General features: G+C 46.9%; 1 long non-coding RNA gene across 1 annotated transcript; it reads left to right on the top strand.

Annotated features, from left to right (window-relative positions):
• The first annotated feature begins 1,663 nt into the window (after nt 1-1,663).
• Nucleotides 1,664-12,145, top strand: LOC120988832. Its single transcript, XR_005776188.1, has 3 exons — nt 1,664-1,682; nt 3,354-3,358; nt 12,024-12,145. It is a non-coding gene; the product is annotated as an uncharacterized LOC120988832 (long non-coding RNA).
• Nucleotides 12,146-21,320: the final 9,175 nt, after the last annotated feature.

The raw sequence follows: 21,320 nt of genomic DNA, 5'->3' as shown, positions 1-21,320 counted from the left end.
TTCTAACCTGTGTCTCCGCATGCTGAAATGTCTCCTTCAAAACGTATGTGGGGTAACCCCTCGCTTGGAATCTATGAAGTAACCCCCGAGATTCACCAAAAAACATTTCCGGGTCAGAACAATTTCTTCGCATCCGAAGATATTGGCCCTTCGGGATACCCCTTTTAAATACAGTGGGATGATAACTGCTCCATTGTAATAAATTATTGGTGGAGGTAGGTTTTCTGAAGATCGTAGTTGTGAATCATTCAGATTGTTTGATGAATTTGACGTCCAAGAACATCAATGTATCAGGATGGAATTCAAAGGTAAAAGTTAATCCTATATCGTTGTTATTCAAGGTACCCATAAACTTCTTAAACTCAGATACATTACCATTTCAGACCAAGAATATGTCATCAATGTAACGTGTCCAAATTACAATCTCGTCTCCCCACCATGTATGGTCATCAGGGAACACAAACAAGTCCTCCCACCAGACAAGGAACAGATTTGTATAAGTGGGGGCACAGGGGCTCCCCATTGCGGCCCCCCTGAGCTGGTGGAAGAACTTTGTGTCAAATAGAAAATAATTATGGATAAATACAAACTCAAGTAAAGTAAGCATAAAGGCATTATGTGACATAAAATGTGTCCCACGTGTGTTGAGGAAGTAAGCCACAGCAGAGATGCCCTTGAGCTATACAGTGACTCAACATCGATACTCGCTAGAGAACATGATGGATCAACTGTTAAAGTCTCAATCCTGCGCAGAAAGTCCATTGTGTCCCACATGAAAGAGGGGAGAGCAGATACAAACTGTCTCAGAATCTTATTTATATAGACACCACAGTTCTGTGTCACCAAGTTCACCCCAGACACAATAGGGCGTCCATTAAGGTGACAGGTCCCACTTTAACTCCTTTCCAACATGCGCCGTACATGCAGTGGGAAGTGACTGGTCTCTGATAGCCAGCCATCTTAGCCAGGCCCGTCGCTAACAGACAGGCAAAACAAGCAATTGCTTGGGGCCCCGAGCTGGCCCTGGGCCAAGCAGAGCCGGTGCTTGTTTTGCTTCCTTTAAGGCTGAGTAACTCAGAAGATCCGATGGTATATTCTAACCCCCAGGCGTTCCCATGGTGACGGGGACGCTTGCCTGGGGGTTAGAATATACCATCGGATCTGAGTTTTACGAGCTCAGTGAGATCGTAAAAACTCAAATCCGATGGTAAATTCTAACCCCCAGGCGTTCCCATGGTGACAGGGACGCTAGCCTGGGGGTTAGAATATACAGGGCCACGCCGCTCACAGCAGTATATTTATAAACTAATCAGTAACTACTTTAACTTTAATCATTGCTCATTGCTGAGCTCTTTACTTGGATTATTTGGATATCTTACTTTGTCTTAGCTCCGGTAATAGCAGGCAGTGCAGGGGGCGGCGCTCACTCACTGACGTCACGCGCCTGCTCCTCCCACTAGGCGGCGCAGGCGCGTGACGTCAGTGAGTGAGCGCCGCCCCCCGCACTGCCTGCTATTACCGGAGCTAAGACAAAGTAAGATATCCAAATAATCCAAGTAAAGAGCTCAGCAATGAGCAATGATTAAAGTTAAAGTAGTTACTGATTAGTTTATAAATATACTGCTGTGAGCGTCGGGGAGGGGGATCTGTGGATGGCACTGTAGGGGGATCTGTGGATGGCAGTGCCATCCACAGATCTCCCCCCTAAACAGTGCCATCCACAGATCCCCCCTAAACAGTGCCATCCACAGATCCCCCCTAAACAGTGCCATCCACAGATCCCCCCTCCCCTAAACAGTGCCATCATGCAGCACTGTTTAGGGGGATCTGTGGATGGCACTGTTTAGGGGGGAGATCTGTAGATGGCACTGTTTAGGGGAGGGGGATCTGTGGATGGCACTGTTTAGGGGGGATCTGTGGATGGCACTGTTTAGGGGGGATCTGTGGATGGCACTGTTTAGGGGGGAGATCTGTGGATGGCACTGTTTAGGGGAGGAGGGATCTGTGGATGGCACTGTTTAGGGGGGAGATCTGTGGATGGCACTGTTTAGGGGAGGAGGGATCTGTGGATGGCACTGTTTAGGGGGATCTGTGGATGGCACTGTTTAGGGGGGGGGGGTCTGTGGATGGCACTGTTTACGGGGGATCTGTGGATGGCACTGTTTAGGGGGGATCTGTGGATGGCACTGTTTAGAGGGGGATCTGTGGATGGCACTGTTTAGGGGGGAGATCTGTGGATGGCACTGTTTAGGGGAGGGGGATCTGTGGATGGCACTGTTCAAATTTCATGCACATTAAATGCAACAGCAGTATTTGCACTGTAAACCTCCTTTTTTATTTATATAAAGTGTAGGTGAACTTAAACTGTATGACTATACTGTGGTTCCTGTAGGCTTTGCGTGCGTAAGGTGGGGAGGGCGTGGAGGGGGGGGCCTCTATGTCTATTTTGCTTGGGGCCCCCAAATTCCTTCAAACGGACCTGATCTCAGCTAAGTGCCCAGGAAGGTTTTACCTCCCCCTGCAGCCCAGATTGCTGTGATTTACCAGTCAATGCAGACCAGGCAATAGCAGCTTCGCAAGTGATAAGGCTGGCCGCAGGCTAGCCTGGATTTGTGGGAGGGACCAGTACCTGTCATAAGCGGTCCACTTCTCCCAGGCAGCACGTCGGCATTCGGACATCGCTACTTCCGGGTGTGACGTCATCACCAAGCGTCCGCACGAGTTGGAGCTCCTAGACGCCGGGTGGTGCCTTTCGTTCTGCCTGCAAGCTGCCACAAGCTTTTCCAGACCGCTGGTTTTGTTCAGGAAGGTGGGGTAAGCGAGGGAGGGCAGGAGGTTATGAGGGTAGGGGGAAGTGTGCGGCAGGATCGCTTCTTCTTGCGATCAGGCACATGCGGTCTCAGGTTATGACACCGGGGGGCAGCGTTGCTACACGCACCATTGCCTGCTGCTCATTCTGATTTCCAAATACACATGGGGCTACAAGTTACCTGGACACAGCATGTCTAGGCTCTAGTGGCTGGGTCCCGATGTCATTGCTGGGTATTTGCTGCAAGGTTTTCTGTCTGTGCACACGTTTGACCTCATATACATACACTACATACTTACCTCTATACATGTAGTCCCGCACATGTGACAATTGGCGTATAATAAAGAAAAAGAAAAAAGAAAATAATAATAATAATAATAAATAAATAAAAAAAATTAGGGGGCGTGGTAAAAAAATAAAATAAAAATAAATTATAGAAAAAATTAAAGGGGGGATTGCTTAAAAAAAAAAAAAAAAATATATATATATATATACTATGTTAGGTGGAAACCTTTTCCACCAAGCGTCTTGCAGACACCACTAGCATAGGTACATTCGCTAGTACAGCCACACTCTCGCACAACAGTCAGAGACACCTCGCATCATCTCGTAGAATAGTGTCATACGTCATACGGTCTGTTTTCCACAACTCCTATACTTACATACATCACCTACCACGTCTGTAGGTTCGTTAGCCCGCAGTGTTCGTTTTTAATGAGTCTGCCACGTCACAGATTCAGATAAACTCGGGCTCGTTTCATACGTCAGTGGAAACGACTATCATACTCCCTGTGAGCCTCGTCGGCTGCTCATCATACGTTCACGCTGTCGGGGGGGGGGGGGGGGGGTTAGATTCTGTCAGTTTGTCTGTCGGCTTACGGGCTTCAGGGTGTAGGGTTAACAGGTTGTTTTTTTGTTTCTCTCTCTCCTCTCGTTTTTTTTTTTTTGTTTGTTGTTTGTTTTTTCTTTCTTCTTCGTTGTTTTGTTGTGTTGTTTCAGTCGTCATGTCTCAGCCATCAGATATTGAGGAGTTTGTGTCCTTGCCTCCGTCTCCAAGAGGGTCCGAACACGGCAGCACTCCATCCCTCAGGGCTTGGACTGTGCCTAAGTTGACGGCTGAATTACTCAGGAGAGGGATTCCGTTCGCGGCTACTGCCAGAAAGGCGGAGCTTTTCAAACTTCTGTTTCCCGCTACACCACAGGCCAGGCCTACTTCTTCCGGTGACAATACCACCATCACCAATTTATTGGTACAGATCCACTCGGTGTTAAACTCGCTCACTAGTTCCATTCAGGATTTACAAGCCCGGATGGAAGTAATGGAACAGCATCGCGTTCCCCCCCCAGCAGTTGGGCCGGCTGGCGGCGCGGCACCTCCGGCTGTAGTCACAGTTACCGTGCCTTCCCTACTTCCAACACCTAACCTGTCACAGGGCGGGAGAGTGCCTTCAGTGGCGCCGGTTTATTTCGTCAGGCCCAGTATAAGAAAGGACATTTTAGAGCGCAAGGATGTCAATCTGGCATCTTTGTTAATTACGTCTCACGACGTAACAGAGAACAAGTCCTTCGGTTGTAGCGAGTTGTCAGTGGTACTCAAGGCCAAAGACCCCAGGCTCAGTCGCAAGCTGACCCTGGCCGAGTTCGTCCTGGCTTTCAGTCTTTTCAGAGACGTTTTGTGTTCTGCCAGCCCCAATAGGAGAGAGGAGTTGGACATTTACCTCTACAGGGTGGTAGACTTGGCGCATAAGTACGGGGGCACAGCGGTGGGATCAACCCGGGTCCTAGCCAGCAGTCAACCCAGTTTGACAAGCTGGGGAGACCCATTCATTACTTGGGAAAAGCCCAGCTCTGCAACAATTTTAACTATGCTGTCTGCAACTTCAGCCAGTGCAGGCTCCTGCATATTTGTGCCACATGTTTCAGGGCACATCCGGTCACGGTCTGCACCGTGAAGCCGGCATGACTGAGCCGGGTGAATGTCGAGGTCCTAGACCAGCTGCTGCGGCTTCATCCCGTTCAGCCGTTCCGCGCTTTTCTGGTGGAAGGTTTTTCACGGGGGTTCCACACTGGGCTCATCGCCTTGCCTCAGCAGACGCATGAATGCCCCAACCTGCAGTCGGCTTCTAATCATGCTGATCTGGTGGATCTGCTGCTGGCAAGTGAGCTGGAGAAGGGCTTTATCATTGGTCCTTTCCAGTCCTCTCCTTTTTGCACGTGGAGGGTGAGCCCGGTGGGGGTGGTTCAGGGTAAATACTCAAATAAATTCCGTTTGATTTATGACTTGTCTGCTCCACATTCTTCCCACGTTCCAAGTCTCAACTCACTGATTCCGTCTGAAGAGTTTTCATTGAAGTATACTTCCGTGGACCAGGCTATCCAGGTCATTCTACAGTCAGGCAGGGGCGCTTGGCTGTCCAAGGCAGATGTCTCTGATGCGTTCAAACTGCTGCCTATCAGCCCATCTCTCTGGCAGTGGCATGGCATCAAATGGAGAGAGGCGTACTATTTCGCCACCAAGTTGACGTTTGGTTCTAAGAGCAGCCCCAGTCTGTTTGACAAGTTAGCGCAGGCCCTTGAATGGATTTTGTTGGAAGTACAGGGTTGCCAGAATGTCATTCACTACCTGGATGATTTTCTGTTGATAGAAGAACCCTCACGGGCGCCTGCTGACTTGCAGATTCTCTTGCAAGTTTTCGAGGAGTTAAACATTCCGGTGGCTGCCCACAAAACAGAAGGGCCTGCGCAGGTTGTCACGTTCTTGGGGATCTCTCTGGATTCACGCGCCATGGCGGCCAGTCTACCACAAGACAAACTCGACAGGATCAAGTCAGGTGTCCGTTCTTTGCTCATGTCTCAGGTTTGCACCAAGAGAGAATTGCAGTCTCTGTTGGGCATGTTAAACTTTGCCATGAGGATCATTCCTCAGGGTAGATCATTTATTTCAAGATTGTTAGTCTTACTGCAACAGACCAGTGATTTGGACGCATCAGTGCATCTTGATGCCAATGCCCGGGCAGATCTGTTCATGTGGGACGGATTTCTCAGCGGGTGGAATGGCATTTCCATGTTTATTCCAAGGGCCACTTCTGATTCTCCACACGTATTTTCAGACGCGGCTGCCTCAATAGGTTTCGCGGCCATATTTGGCTCTCATTGGTTCGCCGGCTCATGGCCCACGCACGTACTACAGATGCCGGGGTTTTCTCAGACGTCGGCATTGTTTGAGATCTATCCTATTGTAGCAGCTGCTATAGTTTGGGGGCATAGGTGGTCGGGTCACACGGTGGTTTTCCACACTGACAACATGGCGACTGCAGAGATCATTAACAAGGGTAGGTCCAAATCGTTACTCATCATGTCTTTCATGCGTAGGTTGACCTGGGTAGCCCTGGAACAGGGGTTTCATTTCCATGCCCAGTTTCTGGACGGGGTCAGCAATGTGGCAGCTGATGCTTTATCTCGTTTTGATTTTTCACGCTTTTTCTTACAGAACCCAGAAGCAGACTCGGTGGGCACCCCGGTACCGGACTGGCGGCTGCTGGTCTTGGACTAGACTCTCTGTTGGTGGTCGCCAGTTCACTCATTACGAAGTCTTTGTCGACCAGTACATTGAAGTCATACCGCCGAGCGTGGGTAGTTTTCTCAGACTTCCAGTTGGTATATCCTAGGGGTGACGCTGGTCAGGTCAAGTACATGGTGGCTTTCGTGTCTTATTGTCACTCGGTGTTGGCGTTATCCTACAATACCATCAGGCTATATTTGGCAGGGGTGCAGCATTTTTTGGCACTTCAAGAGCCAGATAGACCCTCTATATTTGCAGCTCACCCGATCAAGGCCATCCTCAGAGGCATCCAGAAAAGTCAGGTCACGGTCAAGTCGGTCCGTCAACCAATTACGGGGGACACGTTTCGTAGCCTGTCGAACGTCCTCTCGTTGTCACCATTCGGGGTCCTTCCCAGCCTGGTGATCAAGGCAGCGATGTACTTGGCGTTTTATGGGTTTTTAAGACCAGGTGAAGTGACACAGGCCAGACGAGGGGCGGTGGCTCTCCGCAAGGGAGACTTAGTCAGGGTGGGCAGCATCTTTCATCTGCAGTTGCCGCACAATAAAACTAGGCAGGTAGGTCTTGGCCATGTAGTCAAATTCTTCCAGACCACAAACGCATGGTGTCCAGTGACAGTCTTGGACAACCTCTTGCTGGCCCTTAGTCTCCACGGCCCCAACGACCCGTTACTTCCATTCCCTGTTGATCCCCTGACGGCCAGCCAGTTCACCAAACATATCCGTACCCTGTTGTCCAGTATAGGATTGAATCCGGCTCAATTCTCGGGGCATTCTTTCCGCATTGGTGCGGCATCCGCCGCGTCCAAACATGGAGTTCCTGCGCATATCATCAAGCACTTGGGGCGCTGGCGCTCAGGGTGCTTTGTCCGGTATATCCCGGAGCCTCTGGCAGAATTGGTCCAAGCATTCAGTACATTGGCAGAATAGTACGGCGGGCCATCCTTCCCTCACTGGTGGGTTTTGCCCCCTTTTCCAGGCATACCGACCTAGTGAGGCCAAGGCACACCTCAGGCCGTTAGGTAGGGGGGTGGTGGTTGGGCGTCCTCCATTCGCCAGGTCCTGTCCACAAGTGATAAGGCTGGCCGCAGGCTAGCCTGGATTTGTGGGAGGGACCAGTACCTGTCATAAGCGGTCCACTTCTCCCAGGCAGCACGTCGGCATTCGGACATCCCCTGCCCACCCATTCCCATTCTTCATTCAGTCATCCAACTTTCACATCCAGGGTATGCCCCCTTTTCCAGGCATACCGACCTAGTGAGGCCAAGGCACACCTCAGGCCAGTTAGGTAGGGGGGTGGTGGTTGGGCGTCCTCCATTCGCCAGGTCCTGTCTACAACTGTAAAAACCAGTGAGGGAGCTGCAGGTGGGTACACTGCAGGGTTCAGAAGGGACCATTTTGCTTCTCTAGTGAGATTTTGCTGAATTGATTTATGGGCGCCATGTTGCTTTTGAACAACCTGAACATACTCTGGGGTAATAGTACAGACATTTTCTGAGAACTGTACATTTTTTTTTCTCTCAATAGAGATGTGTGAGGGCTTTTTTTCCCCCTACAGGACAAGTTGCCATTATCTTTGGTTCTATTTAGTTTTTTTTATGTTCTGCCACTTTTACACAAAATATTTTTGTAAACAAAAATCAAGTTTTTGTGTTGCCATTTTCTGAAAGCCATATTTTTTTTTACTTTTCTGGTGATAGCTCATTTTTTGTAGGAAGGGGAGACATTTTTATTAGTATCATTCTGGGGTACATACTAATCTTATTATGATATTTGGGAGTTGAGGTGACCAAAAAATGTCTGTTCTTGCATGTTTTGTTTTTTTTTGTTTTTTTTACAGCGTTCACCTAGATCATGTCCTAGTCGATTGTTACACACCCTGAAATGCTCAACATGTTTTTTTTTTTCTTTCTTTCTTTTTTTTTCAATTTTAAATGGCTTGATGAGGGGAAAGGGGCGCTTTTTTTCAAAACTTTTTTTCTACTTACTTGTACTGTATTAAAACGGTCAGTTTTACCCTGTGGCATCTAAGGGGTTAATCCGCTGGCAATGGCGTTTTCACCCATGCCGGCGGTTACACCAGAGGCCTGGCTGTCAGTAACAGCCAGACCTCATCTGCTGATTGGGCAAACATCGATAGTACAGTGCTGGGCATTTAGTCACTTCTTACAGAGCTGTACTATTACAATGCTAGTCATCTAGGAGTTAAAGAGGATCTGCTTTCTCTCCTGACAAGTCTGTTCTCAGGCTCGGCCTGGCCCACGGGAGTACAGGTGAAGGTACCAGAGGGCACCTGAACAAGGTGGGCCCCTAGTCCCTCACCCCCTGCACAAGTGGCACATAACACAGTAGACTTACTGCACTACATATAGATAGGCAGTGTACAGCACCTCAACCAGCCTATGCTGATATGCAAACTGGGCAGAATATTTAACAAACAATCCAGTTTGTTATTTTAGATGCATTCAGATGACTTCTAGACAACCCTCATCTAGGAACCCTCATAATCAGCATCTTGCTGCGGCTGTGTGAGCAGGGAAAATGTGCAGGTATCTGTGCAGTGGGCCCCCAGAATGAATTTTACGGCTGGGCCCTAGGATCCCCAGTCGGACACTGTCTGTTTTAGTACATAATTGTATTCCACATGAAATGACAAGCCTGGGGCATCTTTTCCTATAAAGCCCCTTTCACACGGGCGACTATTCCGCGCGGATGCGATGCGTGAGTTGAACACATTGCACCCGCACTGAATACTGACCCATTCATTTCTATGGGGCTGTTCAGATGAGCGGTGATTTTCACTGACCTTAGTCCACTTGATCGCGTAGCCGGCATCTCCTTTGTTGAATAGGACCTGTGGTGAGCATTAAGTACCGTTACAGGACCTTTGATGACGTCACTCCGGTCATCACATGGTACATCACATGATCTTTTACCATGGTGATGTCATCAAAGGTCCTGGAATAAATGCTCACCACAGGTCCTGTTTAGCACAGAAGGAGACAGACGAGATGCCGGCATCGCCAGCAAGTGGATTAAGGTGAGTTAAATTTTATTTTTATTTTTTTAACCCCTCCAGCGCTATTTTACTATGCATTCTGTATTCAGAATGCTATTATTTTCCCTTATAACCATGTTATATAATAATACAATCTACTGCACACCTATCCCAAGCCCGAACTTCTGTGAAGAAGTTCGGGTTTGGGTACCAAACATGCACGATTTTTCTCACGCGCCTGCAAAACACATTACAATGTTTTGCACTCGCGCGGAAAAATCGCGGGTGTTCCCGTAACGCACCCGCACATTCTCCCGCAACGCCCATGTGAAAGAGGCCTAACTCTATGTTGTGCCACACCTCTGCTATTCCTCCTAGAGGTTTATGACTAAATTGTCAATTGGATGTTACCAGTTGGGGTTATGTCCCTGCGCAGTCTGACACTAACCAATCAGGGCTGGCAATGTCCCCTTTTAAAAGCGGAATGGTAACACCGTGTTGACAATTTACCTGTAAACGTCTAATAGGAATAATACATGAACAAAATAGCATATAGTTACAAGAAAATAAACATTAAACATTAGCTACCATGTATGAAAATTATGATTAAATCACACACAGCAACACATGTCACAACTGATCTTTTCCGTGATGCAAGGGGGCTGGTCGCCATCACCGCCTGCTATTGGCTGCCCCATCGACAACCACCTCACCCCCCCATTCCCTCCATCGCCAGAGGTTGTGATCTGCACGACGGAGAGATGCAGCAGTGGGCGAGCAGGGATCTGGGGGGACACAGGTAAATATGTTCTGTATGAGGTACCCGGGCATTTCAGGTGGTGTTTACAGGATCGGATAACGCCTTTAAATTTTCAAATATTAATGTGAACAGATACAATAGCATTTTCCTTCCTTTAACTAAGCATACAGGACTTTATACAGAGAACCTGCACTATGCTACCCAGCTATCACATGTCTTACAGTGTTAGCTCCATATGCCTCATAGATTTTGTGTATTAGGCTAGGCCTACACGGCGACATGTGTTGTACGTCAAATGTTGCCGTGTAGCCCTAGCCTTACACATCATCAAGATGAAATGTCCTTTTTATCTACAGCATACAGTAAACAAAGTTCCTGGGCACCAATGCAAAATCAATTCCATAGCCCCCCACCTGCCACATGGTATTTATAGTACTGGTGTCTAGGTACTTCTACTGTCTCAGGACCCCCTATGGCTGTGCCTTCATCGGAACCAACCGAAGCTCAGCTTTCATATTCAAATTGCACTGCAAAAGTGAAACACGGACTCTGTGTGCCTCATGTTATTTAACGCCTCTCTTATAAAACCACTAATAACTGAAAATTTCTGTATTTACCTGTATTTACCTGAATCCTGGCTTCCAAATTCTATAGACAATTGTCCCGATTCTAAGTCTATATAGGGTCAAAGTCATTGTGACATCATACAGTTATGCTATAATGGCCTCCTTTGCATATATGACATCATCTGTTCAAGTGAAAGATCTCTAATATATATATAAAAATCTAATATATACGTGTATAAAGCTAAAGTACTCAGTGGTTAGTTGACTGTGGATTGTCCTATTGTGGATCTGATAAATGGGAATTATTTTTTTTTTTACATAGCTGTCCATGATAATAAAAAATGCATATGTTGCTGTTCCCCTAAGGTATTATTGGCCACCACTATTATACAGCAGTGGCGTATCTATCACGAGGCAAACAAGGCATTTGCCTAGGGCGGCACTTGCCAATGGGGCGGCAAAATGCCTTGTTTGCCCCTGTCCCATCCGTCTTATATGTTGCCGCCGGTATACTCAGAAGATCCGATGGTATATTCTAACCCCCAGGCGTTCCCATGGTGACGGGGACGCTTGCCTGGGTGTTAGAATATACCATCGGATCTGTGTTTTCACAATCTCAGTGAGATCGTAAAAACTCAAATCCGATGGTATATTCTAACCCCCAGGCGTTCCCATGGTGACAGGGACGCTTGCCTGGGGGTTAGAATATACAGGGCCACGCCGCTCACAGGAGAATATTTATAAACTAATCATTAACTTTAACTTTAATCATTGCTAATCTCTTTACTGGATATCTTACTCTGTCTTGACTCTTAGCTCTGGTAAAACAGCAGGCAGTGCGGGCGGCACTCACTCACTGACGTCACGCACCTGCGCCGCCTAGTGGGAGGAGCAGGTGCGTGACGTCAGTGAGTGAGCGCCGCCGCACTGCCTGCTGTTTTACCAGAGCTAAGAGTCAAGACAGAGTAAGATATCCAGTAAAGAGATTAGCAATGATTAAAGTTAAAGTTAATGATTCGTTTATAAATGTTCTCCTGTGAGCGTCGGGCAGGGGGATTTGTTGATGGCACTATTTAGGGGAGGGGGATCTGTTGATGGCACTATTTAGGGGAGGGGGATCTGTTGATGGCACTATTTAGGGAAGGGGGATCTGTGGATGGCACTATTTAGGGGGGGATCTGTGGATGGCACTGTTTAAGGAGGGGGATCTGTGGGTGGCACTGTTTCGGGGAGGGGGATCCGTGGATGGCACTGTTTCGGGGAGGGGGATCTGTGAATGGCACATAGGAAGGGGTGGGGTTTAGAGAGAAAGGGGTTTGGCCTTGACAGGAAGGGGTGGGGTTTAGATAGAAAAGGGTTTGGCCTTGACATTAAGGGGTGGGTCAAATTTATATTAGGGGGGTGCCCGAGTTTAGTCTCGCCTAGGGCAGCACAAAACCAAGATACACCACTGTTATACAGTATGCAAGTAGATCTGTTGCTGCATACAGTGACTATAAAGGAAGTTTGATAAAAAAAATAGAAAAATAGCACACAATGGTATTAAATTTAGTGCATTTACCTGGCATCAAATCGTGCATGAGTTTTTGCAACCCAGAATTTTACTTTACAGCAATCACAGGACGTAAGGAAACTTCAAAGGGAGAGTGTTGTGGGTGTGCTCTTAGACATGAACATCAATTATCAGGGAAGGGAAGAAGAGAGGAGGATTGCAACGGTCTTTCTTTTTCACTGTAATCATATTCTGTAAGGATAATGAGATGACTGCTGATGTAATTCTAAGAAATTTTAATTCCACTGCAAAACCTCCAACAAAAATCACATTGTTGCATTGCAAAAGGTGAAATCGACAGAGGAAATCTGCAGCATACCACCAGCAATTCCATGGTGGAAAATCTGCCATGCATCTGCAGCTAGCCCGCAGGGGTGGCATGGTGGTGGTTGGAGAGAATGGGAGTGGTAGTGGAGATAATGATTCCTCATAGTTGTTATTTCCTGCTCCAGCACTCTCCCAGGCTGCACATGCAGTGAAGTGCACAAGTCTTATTCCCCTCGGGGTACTTTCAGGGTCTGGTGGTGGAAGGGGTGCCCTTGATGTTAGGTGAGAAGCCGGATGCAGGAGATAAATGGAAAAGGGCCCTGATCAGGTAGAGAGACCAATTACCAGTCTATCTTGTCCTGCACAAAATAAGCCCTCATACAGTTATGTGAATGGAAAAATAAAAAAGTTATGGCTCAAGGAAGATAGGGAAGAATAATGAAAACTAAAAAACCTCCAGTATCCTAAGGGTTAATAGACTGGGGCATTGCAGATGTGGCAATAATAAGTACTGTATAATATCTCCAGTCCCGGCAGTGAAAGCCAGGGTCCGGCTGCTGAGCTTGCGCCAACACCATAACGTACTATTACGGCACAGAGCATTAACTACCAGAGCTCTGTCACATAAAAATACACCACATAGTGTTAATGGGTTCATTCATTTTCAGACCTCCTGATATTCAGTTTACAATCTGCTCCTAGTTTCAGACTTTTCTCAAGTGAATAAGTCCTTGTAGTAATACATGCTGGATTTGTGTGTCCAGGGTTTTGGTTCCCCCAGAAAACTGCCTTGTGTGTGTGCTTTTTTAACTATCTGCAGCTTGTTTGGGATGTCCTCCATGGACCTGTCAGGCAGAGAGGGAGACAGACGCAGTCTCACCTGAAGCATTTCACCACGCAAAGACATGTCTGTCATTCTCCCAGGTTGTCGCCGGCCCTCCGGTAGTACATCCCTCACCTCTCGCTGGCCACAAGGGGACCCCTTAGAGGGCGGAGCTAGTAAAGGTCCCGGGACAACGGAACTTCTAGTGTCAGCTGTTGCCAGGGAACATCTGTTGTCATGTCTCCTGGCTTAGATATGTGGTAGGGGGTTCCTTCCTCTGCACACTCTCAGCCCTCACCTGTGCTTTCCTGGTCCGAGGATGGAGATTGGGCGTGACCTCAGCAGTGTCAGGTGATCTGTGGAGGGATATTTAAACCTGGTCTTTCCCCCACCCACTGCTGATTATTCAGTTACTTCCTGGTTCTGGATCTGAAGCTGTCTGGTGAGTGGTTTCTCTGGTGGTTGACTCTGGCTCTGGTTTTGGTTGTCTTCTGGTTCTTGTGCCCTGGCTTACGTTTACTGACAATTCTCGTGTTTGACTCTGGCTCTGGTTTTGGTTGTCTTCTGGTTCTTGTGCCCTGGCTTACGTTTACTGACAATTCTCGTGTTTGACTCTGGCTCTGGTTTTGGTTGTCTTCTGGTTCTTGTGCCCTGGCTTACGTTTACTGACAATTCTCGTGCTTCTCTATTTTTGCCACTGCGTAGTGTCACGGTATTTACTTTGGGGGTTTTGCCCAACTGCGACCGGTGTGCCCAGCCACCAGCCGCCCTGCTACTGACACCTGGGAAGTGCTCTGCCAAAGTCCCCCTTCCTGCTGGAGGCGGGTGAAGAGTACCCCGGCCCTCCAGGGTGTTCAGAGTGTGATGGCTTGTGCAAAGTGTGTCTGGTGCGCCGCGTTTGCTGGCCGTCAGTTTGGCTTTATTATTACATTAGAATTCCAAGACCCTTTCCACACACATCCACAGCATACAACCTCCTGCTGCCTATCTCTCACACTACCAGAAGGGTGGAGGGGTGCAGATAGAGTTGTTAGAAACAGAAGCAGAACCACCAGCTAGATGAAGGAACTGCACACCCTCCAGAAGCTAATTTGTCAGAATTTTTTTTTAATGAAGGCTATTAAAGAAAGTTGCTTCATTTTGCATTTAGGGAGCAAACAGACAAAAAAAATCTGCATAAAAGTGCCCATTGCCTTAAAGACATCACCTACTTTCAATGGGATGTTCATCAGTTTAGGTGTATATAAATGGGTTAAATGACAAAATCTAACATTAATAAAGCTGAATACAGTTAAAACTTTACTTTATAGCAAGTATGAAAAACTCTTGTGTTCCCTGGAATGTTAAGCAAAGACCAGCTAGTAAAAGAAATATCTTTTCCATAAATGTGTATACATTTATATTGAAGAGCAGTATTTTACAATGAACGGCTGTTGTAGAATTACGCAGATGACACTGAGAACATGAGCGGCTTATCATCAGCACCAGTACAAAACAGAAGAATGTAAAACTGCACCTGTAAATGCAGATCCTGTAAATAAAACCTTTACATGAAAATTACAAGGGAAATTTGGAAATCTGAATTTCTATATAGCTATGCCATCGACTCCAAAGAATCTGTGCACACTGGGACCTGTTACAGTAAAGATATAGAGATTGAGGTTTGCATTGTGATGTCTGTTATTACACTCCTCAACTAGGTTAAGCAAATCAAGGAACTGGCATGTGTTGCTAGGATCTGCAGATGATCAAGTTTTCAAGCACCTAGCTCTTATCTGTGGCCTGTGGGAGGGGCATAAAACCCAGATTTAAAGCAAAGTTTTTTAGCCACATGAAGATTGTGTGATGCCTCCTGTTCATAGACGTGCCAGTTATCACCACTTGTCACAAACTGAGATGGACAGAATCCTTGAACTGAGAGACCTTGGATTATCACTCCAGCAGATCACTACACACCTAGGCCAAGATGTCAGCACTGTTCAGCATTGTGTGTCCCATTGGTTAAGAGAACAACAATGAACTGGAATGATGTGCACAGAGATTAATGTTTTCACCGACAGATCACCTAATTAGAAGAATGGTTCATAGTGCTCCATACTGTACTGCCAGTGAAATTGGACATCACATCCCAAGCCAAGGGCGGCAAACAGTGTCCCCAAAAACCATCAAAAGGCATTTGCAGGACATTGGGCTACGAGCAATGAGTCCCACTCAAACAGTCTGGAACACCATGATAGTTGGAGAAGCCACATGGGCAATGCCATGAAGAGTCTTTCACAAGGGAATGTCAAACCGGTCCTACCGCTGGGAATATGGTCCATTTAGCCCCTCAGGTGCCATGGTCAAACACAACCAAGGCATCTGAGTGGTGAGACAGAGGGACAGGCAACAAGGAATGCTAGAAAATGTAGTTTAATGCTTTGTTCACATCTTCATCATGATTTCTATTTATAAAGAAAGCCATGATACTCTATGGGGTCCCTTATATGACAGACCCCTACTGATTGGCCTTTAGTATGCAAGAAAAGGAGAGCCGACATAGGCTGATACCCGTATAGAGATGGATGAAAATGTAAAGTGCGATTTCAGGCTCATCTGATGTCATTGTGATAAGCCACAACTAAACAGGTATGTAAGTAGTAATAGGCCTTCTGTAGAACTGCTGCTAATGTTCAGGAATCACAGTCTAGAGCTGAGATGACTAACCTCCGGCACTCCAGCTGAGGTAAAACTACAACTCCCAAGATGCACACTTGCTTGGCTGTCTCAGAACTCCATAGAAATGAATGGGGCATGCTGGAAGTCGTGGTTTCACCACAGCAGGAGTGCCGGAGGTCAGCCATCACTGGTCTAGAGCAGGGGTGGCCAACCCGCGGCTCCTTGCGCCTTCATTTGCGGCTCACAGGAGAGCGGTGCGGCCAGCTCTTACTCTCCTCTCTGCAGCTAGCAAATTAATAATCTGCAGCAGCAGTGCCTCACTTACGCGCTGCTGCAGACAGTTATAGACGGCCCGGGTCCCGTCAGCGCAGCTGTGGAAGGTTGGAACGAGGCGGAAGAGGGGAGAGGACTCAGAGCACCGAGAGCGGTCACGTGACTTAGTCACTTACTGCAGCTCCACCTCCTCATCCAGCAGAGAAGGCGAAGCTGCAGTGCTTATCCCCGCCTCCAGCCGCCGATGTGCCCGCTCACGGCCCCACGCCCCCATCTATGAGTGTGTCTGTGTGTGACCTAATGCCCGGCCCCCAGTCTTCTCAGTGCCAGCCCAGAAGCCAGATTTATCAGACCGCAGGCTGGGTTTGTAGGGGCAGCAAAAAATGGCACAGCAAGCGAAGAGGAGGACCTGCTTCCAGCTCCAGCAGCAGCCAGCTTCATCCACAGTAAATTTTAATGAATGTTAATAATGGGCAGGAGGGCAGGGCAGTGGGCACTCAATCAGAGCAGCAGTGGCAGAGAGACTCACTGAGGCCAGCAGCAGCCATTTTAGTCCGATTACAGCCACTCTGTAGCTTTGGCTCTAATCTGACTGAAATGGCTGCTGCTGGCCTCAGTCTCCAGCCACTACTGCTCTGCCTTTTTTCACAGGTGCCACTGCCCAGCACACCAAGTGTGTTTCAGCATATGGGCGGTCGTCTGAGCACGGGCGGTCATCTGAGCACGCGCGGTCATCTGAGCACGGGGCGTCATCTGAGCACGGGGCGGTCATCTGAGCACGGGGGCGGTCATCTGAGCACGGGGCGGTCATCTGAGCACGGGGCGGTCATCTGAGCACGGGGCGGTCATCTGAGCACGGGCGGTCATCTGAGCACGGGGCGGTCACCTGAGCACGGGGCGGTCATCTGAACATAGGGCGGTCATCTGAACATGGGGCAGTCATCTAAAAAATATTAAAACACATTGTGAAAAACAAAGATTGCCAAAAGTCTCACTAAAGCTGTCTACATTACAGGTAGGAAAGGTGGTTTAACCCCTTAAGGACTTATGACGTACCGGTACGGCATGTTTCCCGAGTCCTTAAGGACCCATGACGTGCCGGTACGTCATATCTTTAAAACTAGACTGCGGCGCGGCGGGGGTTAAAAGGGACAGGATGTCAGCTGAAATCAGTCAGCGGGCATCCTGTCACAACGCCGGGGGGGGTCCCGTGACCCCCCGTGTCGGCGATCGCCGCAAACCGCAGGTCAATTCAGACCTGCGGTTTGCGGTTTTACCTTATCCGGCGGGCGGCCGGGACAAAAAATAAAGTAAAAAAAAAGTTGGAAAAATAAAGTTTTCCCCCCAAAAAATTCAAAGTTTCAAGTAAAAATAAACAAAAACGTAATTTTCCCCAATTAAAGTAAAAATAAATTGGTAAAATAGAGGGAAAAAAGAAAAGTAGACATATTAGGTATCGCCGCGTCCGTATCGACCGGCTATATAAAAATATTACATGACTTAACCCCTCAGATGAACACCGTAAAAAATAAAAACTGTGCTAAATAAAAAAAAAATTGGCACCTTACATCACAAAAAGTACAACAGCAAGCGATCAAAATGGCGTTTGCCCACCAAAATAGTACCAATTTAACCGTCACCTCATCCTGCAAAAAATGAGCCACTACCTGAGACAATCACCCAAAAAATAAAAAAAATTAGGGCTCAGAATATGGAGACACAAAACATTATTTTTTTTGTTTTAAAAAAGCTGTTATTGTGTAAAACTTACAGGAATAAAAAAAAGTATACATATTAGGTATCGCCGCGTCCGTATAGACCGGCTCTATAAAAATATCACATGACCTAACCCCTCAGATGAACACCGTAAAAAATAAAAACTGTGCTAAATAAACCATCTCTAGGAGATTCAGGGAGTTTTTTGAGGGTAATAAAGAAGCAAAAAGAAAAAATCCTCTAAATACGTTCCATCTGTTACTATTGGCAAGGTTGATGCGGAAATTTAAGGTTTTCCGTTTGCTTGTAGTTCCCGTTTTGTCCTACCTGCCAGGGTGGCGCTAGAGAGCAAGAACATTGTGAGATTTTTGTAGATTTTTTTAATAGTATTTTTTTATTTATTAATTTAGCAAAAAGCATAACAAACACATCAAATACAGACAATCATCAATTGAGTCCAGTAAAAATCAAATACATGGGATCAATCATAACAGTTCCTCATGACCCAAGTTCGGGACAGAAGAAAAAGATATCACTTTCAGGATGAACAGTACCCAACCTATCAATCCTAAGGAAGATTAAAAGTACTGCACACACACACACATTCACACACGCCTTCATTGGTCAGAACAGTCTTTCAGTCATCTATGGTACTAGAGTCTGGGTTCCAATCCAGGGGTCCCATATCTTCATGAAGCGATCAGGGGTCCCTCTTCTCTCATACACAAACTTGTATAATTCAAGATCAGCATTAACTAGATGTACCCATTGTTGCACAGTAGGATTCTTAGGAGGTTTCCAGTTGAGAAGGATAGTTTTCCTAGCATAATATAAGAGTATTCTATACAGCTTCCTGCCAAATTTGGTTGGAACAATCTCGTTGGCTACTCCCAACAGACTAGTGAGCTCAGTACAGACGTTAGGAAAGCCTAGTTTGTCATTAAAATATTTATGGATCTCTTCCCAGAAGCCATGAATAATCGGACACTGCCAAACCATGTGTATAAGACAACCGTTTTCATGTCCACATCTTGTACAATGAGGGTTCGGCAATCTACCCATTTTAAATAGCCTCACAGGAGTATAATAAATCCTATGAAGCCATTTAACTTGAATCAACTGATCCCTAGCACTTACCACTGTAGATCTCCATGTACAGCTAGATTCTTTAACATGAACATCTTCCAAACCCTCAATGTCCCTTTTCCACCTAACAAATGCCCTGTCTAGGGGGGAGTCCCGCAACGCCATTAACGACGCATACAGGGTCGACACTGGTTTGACCAACGGAACCCTCCTAATCGCTGCCTCAACTGGACCACACTCCAGTTTTAAAGGTTCTCTACCAAACTGAGCCTGACAGGCATGCCTGAGTTGAAGATATCTATACAAACAACGCTGGGGCAAATTAAATTCCTGTTTCAAACTATTAAAGGTTCTAAATAGGCCCTTATCATATAGTTGGGTAAGGTAGCGCACCCCCCTCTGAGGCCAAAATTCAAACTCCAGTAATGAGAACAGCTCCGGAAGCACTCTGTTTCTCCACAAAGGCAAATATGGCGACCAAGTAACATCATTCTCATCAGGGTTACATTTCTGACCCCATTTGACCCACATCTGTACTGCAGCAGCCATCGATTGGGTGTAGTGTACTGTAGACCTAGCCCCCCTCCTATATGCCAAGTTCGTAAGTGCCTCATAGGACCCCAATAAAGCTGCCTCCAACACTACCGCCGGGTTACCTGAGTCAGCCCGTACCCACCACGCCACATAGCTCAGCTGCACTGCTACATAGTACATGTACAGGTTTGGCAAGGCAAGACCCCCCCGCAGGTAAGACGCCTGGAGGGTGGATCTCGCTATTCTGGGAGAAGACTTATTCAATAGAAAGGGAGCGATTATCCTATCCAAAGTAGCAAAATGTCTCTTGGGGAGTAACACTGGGGCAGCCCTATATAAGTATAGCAATTTTGGGAGAAGAATCATTTTTACCACATTGATACCCCCAACCAGAGTTAAAGGAAGGTTTTCCCAAGCCTCTAGCTTTCGAGTAATGGATTGCATTGTAGGAGCAACATTCAAATCATAAAATTTTGCCACTTCTTTATGAACAATAATCCCCAAATATGTAAATTGCTCCACAATCTGAAGCTTATTGTTCACCGAAATGCGAGCTGGGTCAACATCATCAACCAGACATAGACTAGACTTAGCCCAGTTCACACGGAGACCCGAGAAACCCCCAAATTGATCAACAACACCTAAAAGGGTATCCAAGGATTTCCCTGAATCTGCTAGGTAAACCAGCATGTCATCAGCATATAATGAAAGCTTTTCTGATATTCCAGCTATTTCCCAGCTTTCTATACCTGAGTTAGAGGATATGAGTATCGACAAAGGTTCCATGATTAATGCAAATAACAGAGGGGAGAGAGGGCAGCCCTGTCTAGTGCCTCTACCCAAGGGGAAGGAGTCCGATGTGTACCCATTCACCCTGACTCTCGCCGAAGGGGATCTATAAAGCATTTGTAACCAGCACAAAAAATTCTCCGGAAAGCCCATTTGGGTCAGCACTGCCCACATAAATTCCCATTCTACTGAATCAAATGCTTTTTCATTGTCTAAGGATGCAAGAGCCCTCATACCTCTGTTATCATGTTTGACCTGAAGATTAGTAAACAATCGCCTTAAATTAATATCTGTGGTTTTCCCTGGCATAAAACCCGATTGATCTACCCCAACCAAGGAGAGAATTACCCCCCGCAATCTTAACGCCAGTACCTTCGCAAAGATTTTGACGTCAAGATTCAGAAGTGAGATAGGTCGATAAGAGCTACATTGGTCAGATGGCTTCCCCGACTTGTGAATCACTACTATCGTTGCCTCCAGAAAGGACGGTGGCAACGAACCACTTTCCAGTGCATACCTCAACAGCTTCCCAAATCTACTAACCAGGTCTTTAGAAAATCGCTTATACCATTCAGCAGGAAATCCATCGGGTCCCGGGGTTTTCTTGGTTGCTAATGAACTAATGGCCGTTTCAATCTCCAGGTCAGATATGTCTGTCGCCAGGGCTCCCCTGTCATCTCTGTCCAAAGAAGGAATATTAATACCTGCTAAGAAATTGACAATTTCCTCCGAAGTACACGTGATCTTGGGGGCATACAATGTCTCATAATAGGAGGCAAACTGTCGGCAGACATCTCTGAGCTCCCTCAATAAGAGCCCCTGATCATTCAGAATTCCCGCCACCACCGTTTGTTGAGTCTCAGATCTAGTCAAGTACGCCAAGGCCCTGCCACACTTATCACCATCTGAAAAAATAGTTTGCCTCTGA

This window comes from Bufo bufo, chromosome 2 (assembly GCF_905171765.1).
Source record: "Bufo bufo chromosome 2, aBufBuf1.1, whole genome shotgun sequence".
Classification (NCBI taxonomy): domain Eukaryota; kingdom Metazoa; phylum Chordata; class Amphibia; order Anura; family Bufonidae; genus Bufo; species Bufo bufo.
The sequence above is the reverse complement of the archived record's forward strand: the minus strand, read 5'-3'. Positions and strand labels throughout refer to the sequence as shown.